The sequence below is a fragment of the Sinocyclocheilus anshuiensis genome, unplaced genomic scaffold, assembly GCF_001515605.1.
Source record: "Sinocyclocheilus anshuiensis isolate Anshui unplaced genomic scaffold, SAMN03320099.WGS_v1.1 scaffold928, whole genome shotgun sequence".
Taxonomy (NCBI): Eukaryota; Metazoa; Chordata; class Actinopteri; order Cypriniformes; family Cyprinidae; genus Sinocyclocheilus; species Sinocyclocheilus anshuiensis.
Genome location: NW_015552531.1, coordinates 2,486,686 through 2,492,438, shown reverse-complemented (window position 1 = coordinate 2,492,438; position 5,753 = coordinate 2,486,686). Strand labels below are relative to the sequence as shown.

The 5,753-nt window shown below is 37.4% G+C and overlaps 1 long non-coding RNA gene across 1 annotated transcript; it reads right to left on the bottom strand.

Annotated features, from left to right (window-relative positions):
- Positions 1-1,403: 1,403 nt before the first annotated feature.
- On the bottom strand, positions 1,404-1,945 carry LOC107663649 (uncharacterized). Its single transcript, XR_001631362.1, has 3 exons — positions 1,884-1,945; positions 1,656-1,798; positions 1,404-1,513 (listed from the first exon to the last, which is right to left on the bottom strand). It is a non-coding gene; the product is annotated as an uncharacterized LOC107663649 (long non-coding RNA).
- Between the last annotated feature and the right edge of the window lie 3,808 nt (positions 1,946-5,753).

The following is a 5,753-nucleotide window of genomic DNA, read 5'->3' as shown; positions in this document are numbered from 1 at the left end:
TCCTCAAAACACAGTTGTGTTCAGATACTACACTCTTAAAAATAAAGGTGCTTCAAAAGGTTCTTCAAGCGATGCCATAGAAGAACCATTTTTGGTTCCACAAAGAACCATTCAGTCAAAGGTTCTTTAAAGAACCATCTCTTTCTTACCTTTTTATAATCTGAAGAACCTTCTTTCGCCCCAAAGAACCTTTTGTGAAACAGAAAGGTTCTTCAGATGTTAAAGGTTCTTTAGACAAAAAGGTTCTTCTATGGCATTGTGAAGCACCTTTATTTTTAAGAGTGTATGCAACTGAGTTGCAGTGGTGGTGCTTTTTCTGTAGTCTCACAGTAAAAGTGCTACTCTGAACTTTAGGAGTATCTTTTTTTGTTTTTCATATCCTGATGGCCCTTATCATAAAGTACTGTGGTGGTATTGTGGTACAGCGATGGAGTGAGATGCTATGTCATGATACTATTTTGGTGTTTCTTTAACTTTAGGGCACTTTAAGAACCCTTTTAAAAGCCTGTAGACTTTTAGAAAATAGACTCTTGTTACTTTAATTAGTTTCTTTTAACAACGGTATATGCACGTATGTAATCAAAGAATTGTCTTTAATAAATAATTCTGGCTGTAATTATTTTTTAAAAGCCATGACAGTTCCAACCACAGTATCATCAACATCTCAAATTATGTATTTTGTTTGATAACATTTTGTGCTGGAAATGACATTATATGGCATTATTTAACAATGCATTATATATAAAAAAATCTGTAATTAATATATATCATTTTATATATATAAAATCTTTGTTTAGATTCTCATATTTTTAATATATAATCATTCATATTTTTCATAGTTTCAGTCTGAATAACTGGGGTCTGGGCAAACATAAAACTATAAAAGGCATTTTAAAAGTAGCAAAAATTAATGATAAAAAGTCGGTTTTGATGTTATCTTCCTAAAAAAAAAAAACTTTTTTTTTTTTTAAATCACCACCTGCATTTTAAAATGTGTTAAAATAGAAAAAAAGTTATTTTAAATTGCAATAATATTTCACAATATCACCATTTACCATTTTTGATCAAATAATTACAGCCTTGGTGATAATAAAAGTCTCACTCAAAAACGTTTTAAAAATCTTACCGACCCAAAAAGAAAAATATATTAATGGCAACTTAATTAACTGATTCATGTCCAAAAACCAAAATAAACCTGCAACATCAGTTCAACGATACAACAGACAAACAAACAACAGCCTGCTCACATTACAATAACATCCCTTACTTCATCTCACCAGTGTCACAAACTATAACGGGGAAGTCGTGGCCTAATGGTTAGAGAGTCGGACTCGTAACCCAAAGGTTGCGGGTTCAAGTCTCGTACCAGTCAGACCACCTGCATTATTGGACACATTCCCTCCAATATGGCAGCTTCCCTTCAACCCTAAATCCAGCGGTATGATGATGTCTCTTTCCTCTAGATAGTTAGACAGGTTCTCCAACACACAGCCTGCCTGACAAGTGAGGATACCTGGAAGCCAAACAATTCTCTTTCTAAGAAATGTCTTAAGGTATAACGATTTTGACTTGGTTATTTATATTTAAATTTGTCTCTAATGATAGGTGCTTCATGAAAAGTTATAATAGATAACAAGGTGATTTAGCAAACACACCTGAGATGTTGTCGAATGTGATGACTCATTAAGTTCATTAAAGAAGTGGAAAGGATGATCTCATCAAAAACAGGGACACTTCCTCCAACCAGACCTGTTTCCTCCCTGTGGACACACCTCCAGATTCCGCTCATTTACAGTACCTGTGAAAAACATTGGATGATTTGATAAAACCATTCTTGTAACAAAATACAGCTGTACAATTCAATGTGATCATGGAAAACTGACCTAAGAATCTGAGAGACCTCTTCAGTTGTTTTGGGTCTCAGGAGTACTTCACTGTTACCTTCAAGAAAAACACATCCATTCATTAAAATATTGCCACTTTTAATCTTAATTACTGATTCTCAAACACTATGCTTAATGTGTCTAAACAGTACTAAATACTATCTGTAGATTGTATTTAGAATCTGCTGAATCTTTAGCTTGATTTCATCTTTTATGTTTTTATATCATATTATATGTCACATATAAACACATTACCATTTAAATTATTTTTGTTGTTGTTGGTTGAAAGAAATAATGCTTTTATTCAGCAAGGACGCATTAAATTGATCAAAAGTGAAAGTGAAGACATTTCGAATGTTACAAATGATTTTTATTTTAAACAAATGTTGTTCTTTTGAACTTCCTATTCATCAAATTATCCTGAAATAATTGTTCCACAAAAATATGAAGCAGCACAAATGTTTTCAACTGACAATAACAAGGATTTTTTTTCTTGAGCACCAAATCAGCATATTAAAGTTATTTCTGAAGGATCACGTGAAACTGTAGTAATGACGCTGAAAATCCAGCTTTGGATCACAGAAATAAATTACATTTTACAATACATTAAAAGTTATTAAAGTTATTTTAAATTGCAATAATATTTCACAATATCACCATTTACCATTTTTGATCAAACCTTGGTGATTTTTTTAAATCACCACCTGCATTTTAAAATGTGTTAAAATAGAAAAAAAGTTATTTTAAATTGCAATAATATTTCACAATATCACCATTTACCATTTTTGATCAAATAATTACAGCCTTGGTGATAATAAAAGTCTCACTCAAAAACGTTTTAAAAATCTTACCGACCCAAAAAGAAAAATATATTAATGGCAACTTTGATTCATGTTTCATGTCCAAAAACCAAAATAAACCTGCAACATCAGTTCAACGATACAACAGACAAACAGCCTGCTCACTGCTCACATTACAAGGGGGAGTGAATGTACAGCGCTCTCTCCCACCTTCAATACCACGACTGAGGTGCCCTTGAGCAAGGCAACTGCCCAACTGCTCCCCGGGCGCCGCAGCAAAAATGGCTGCCCACTGCTCCGGGTGTGTGTTCAAGGTGTGTGTGTTCACGGTGTGTGTGTGCGCACTTTGGATGGGATAAATGCAGAGCACTAATTCCGAGTATGGGTCACCATACTTGGCCACATGTCACGTCACTATAAGACGTCCTCATATGAACCCAATTAAGTTGCAGCAATATTCTTATTGGCTCAAGTCCATGATGCTATAAAAGTGCTCACCTTCCTATGGACTACTTTAAAACCAGTATGTGCAGTGTACAATGGCAACTTTGTAAATGTCAGAGATTTCAAAGTTTGACATAATGAAAGGAAACAAGCATCATCCTCCCCCTGAACCCATTAAAACCAGCCCGCAACACATCCCCCTGTTTATCAATTAGCTCTCCTGGATTTTCAGACGACCAGAGGAGAGCAGGAGAGGAAAGAAAACAAAACATAGAAGAAGGGAGGTAATGAAGAGGGGATGGAAGGGGAGGGGAGACTCTCTCTCTCTCTGGCTGCTGGGGCCCAGCAGTGCCCTAAGGCAGTGGAGACAATAACTGACACATTTCTTAACCTAGTGTAGTGATGCCCCATATCCTGTAGCCTGGACCTTCCCTGTTTCCCCAGCATCCCGAGCTTTCCTTTTATCCCCATCCATCAGAGAGAGCTGACAGCCTGCCACAGGGGGACTAACAACACACATACACACACACACACACAGTGCATTACTGGACACATGCTAGTTCTTTGTTTTTTATAAACCGAGGAACGGGCTAATATTATTTACTATAATAATATAGCTTAAATTCAATTAAACTCATTAAAATCTGGACAGTGGCCTTCAAAGTCCCCTAAAATTCATTCTTTCATCTGATGACACGACATAAACAGGTTCCACCACGGAACATAGCCATGTGGTTTCAGTGTATTTATGGCTGCAGCAGCAGTTTTGCAAACCCTGCAATTTGCATATATTGAGTAACTTGCTTTAAGAAGCACCAGTTTTGCACTTACATTCTGACGTTGTTGTCAAAAAAGCAGCGGTTGCGCAGAAGCCCTGCCCACAGCTGCACGCCAACAATCCCAAAGATGAAAAACACGAAGAAACAAAGCAGCAAGACGTTTCCTAGCATCGGTAAAGTATCCAACAGCAATGTCACCAGGATTCGCATACCTACGAGACACAGATACATGATGTCACAAACACGTATTTAATAACACGTGCAATGAAGCATCAAAGCCATTGGGGTTCACTAGACACATTTACAGATGAGACCGTAGTGTTACATTTAACTTTGATAACTCTGATCTGACATTCACATACTTCATGAACACATTTTCTCAGTGTCTGATGTGTATTCAGTAATTGAGCCAAGAAGTGAACACAGGCACACAAACACACACACACACACACACACACACACACACACACAAACACAAACTCCTTTCACACCAGGCACACTGACAACTCGGTGATAAACACAATATGCAGAAAACTGCATATTAAAGAACACAAATGATTATTATGTCCACAGGGCAGCGGTACAATACTAACCAATATGATAGATGACGCTGCTGGAAGGTTTTATGGGTTCCTAGGAACAGCCAGAAACAAAAGGAGATGAAATTGCAAAGCAGGGGAAGGGAAATCACTTTTGGGTTATAAAAATCATTCGGCGTGGGGAAATAATAGAGGTAACAGCAATGGCTGCAATTATTTAATTGAAAAATGTTGGAAAACCGTATAAATTTATGCAGAATTATCGCCCTTCCATTAGAAATGTTAATATTTCAAAACACTGGGACATTTGTGACTGTAATTGCAGCGGTTTTTGGAGTGTGAGAAGAGCGTGTGAATGTCTGGTTGGGGTTTGGTGTTGTTGTGGGCAGGTTGAGCAGGAAACAGAGAGGAACATGTTGACAGACCTGAGACCAGTTTTGTCATCTGATCAAATTTCCATGGGCAAGTGCTGCTCCTTATGACTGCAACTGCATTAGACTCCTGTGATAAGAGAATATTGGTATGATGACAGGTTTTACATCTATTCTTTTGTCCGTTCGTCCATCCTTCTGTACTTTTTCCCTCTAGTCTTTATTTCCTTCCTTCGTTTAATCCATGATCCAAGTTATTTCCTCCTTTCTTCCTTTTTCTTCCTTCCCTACCTCCATCCATCCATCCATCCATCCATCCATCCATCTATCCATCCATCTCTCTTTCCTTCCATTTGTCCATCTTTCTCTTCCTTCTTTCATCCCTTCCCTCTTTCTTTCCATTCTTTTTCATCTACCCATCATCCATCTTTCTCCTTCCTTCTTTTTTCCTCCCCTCTCTTCACCCATTCTCTCCTTCCTTTCATTCATTCATTCTTTTGTTTCTTACTCTTTCCATCTATACTTTCTTCCTCATTTACCTCTTTTCTTTACTCTCCTTTCATCTTTTTTCATTCACCCATTATCCATCTTTTTCCATCATTCTTTCCTTCCTTCCTTTACCCATCCCATCCATCCATCCATCCATCATTCCATCTTTCCTTTTCCATCCATATTTCCATTTTTCCTTTTCCATCCACCCACCCATCAATATCATCTTAAATTAATCTTACATTCATCTCACTCCATCCATCTAAAACAGTGATGGGCAAACTTGGCCCTTCCAGGCCACTTTCCTGCAGATATTTGATCCAACCCTGATATGACTCACCTGCCTGTAGCCTTCTAGTAGTCTTGAAGACAATGATTAGCTGGTTCAGGTGTGTTTGATTAGGGTTGGAGCTAACCTCTGAAGGAAAGTGGCCTGGAAGGGCCAAGT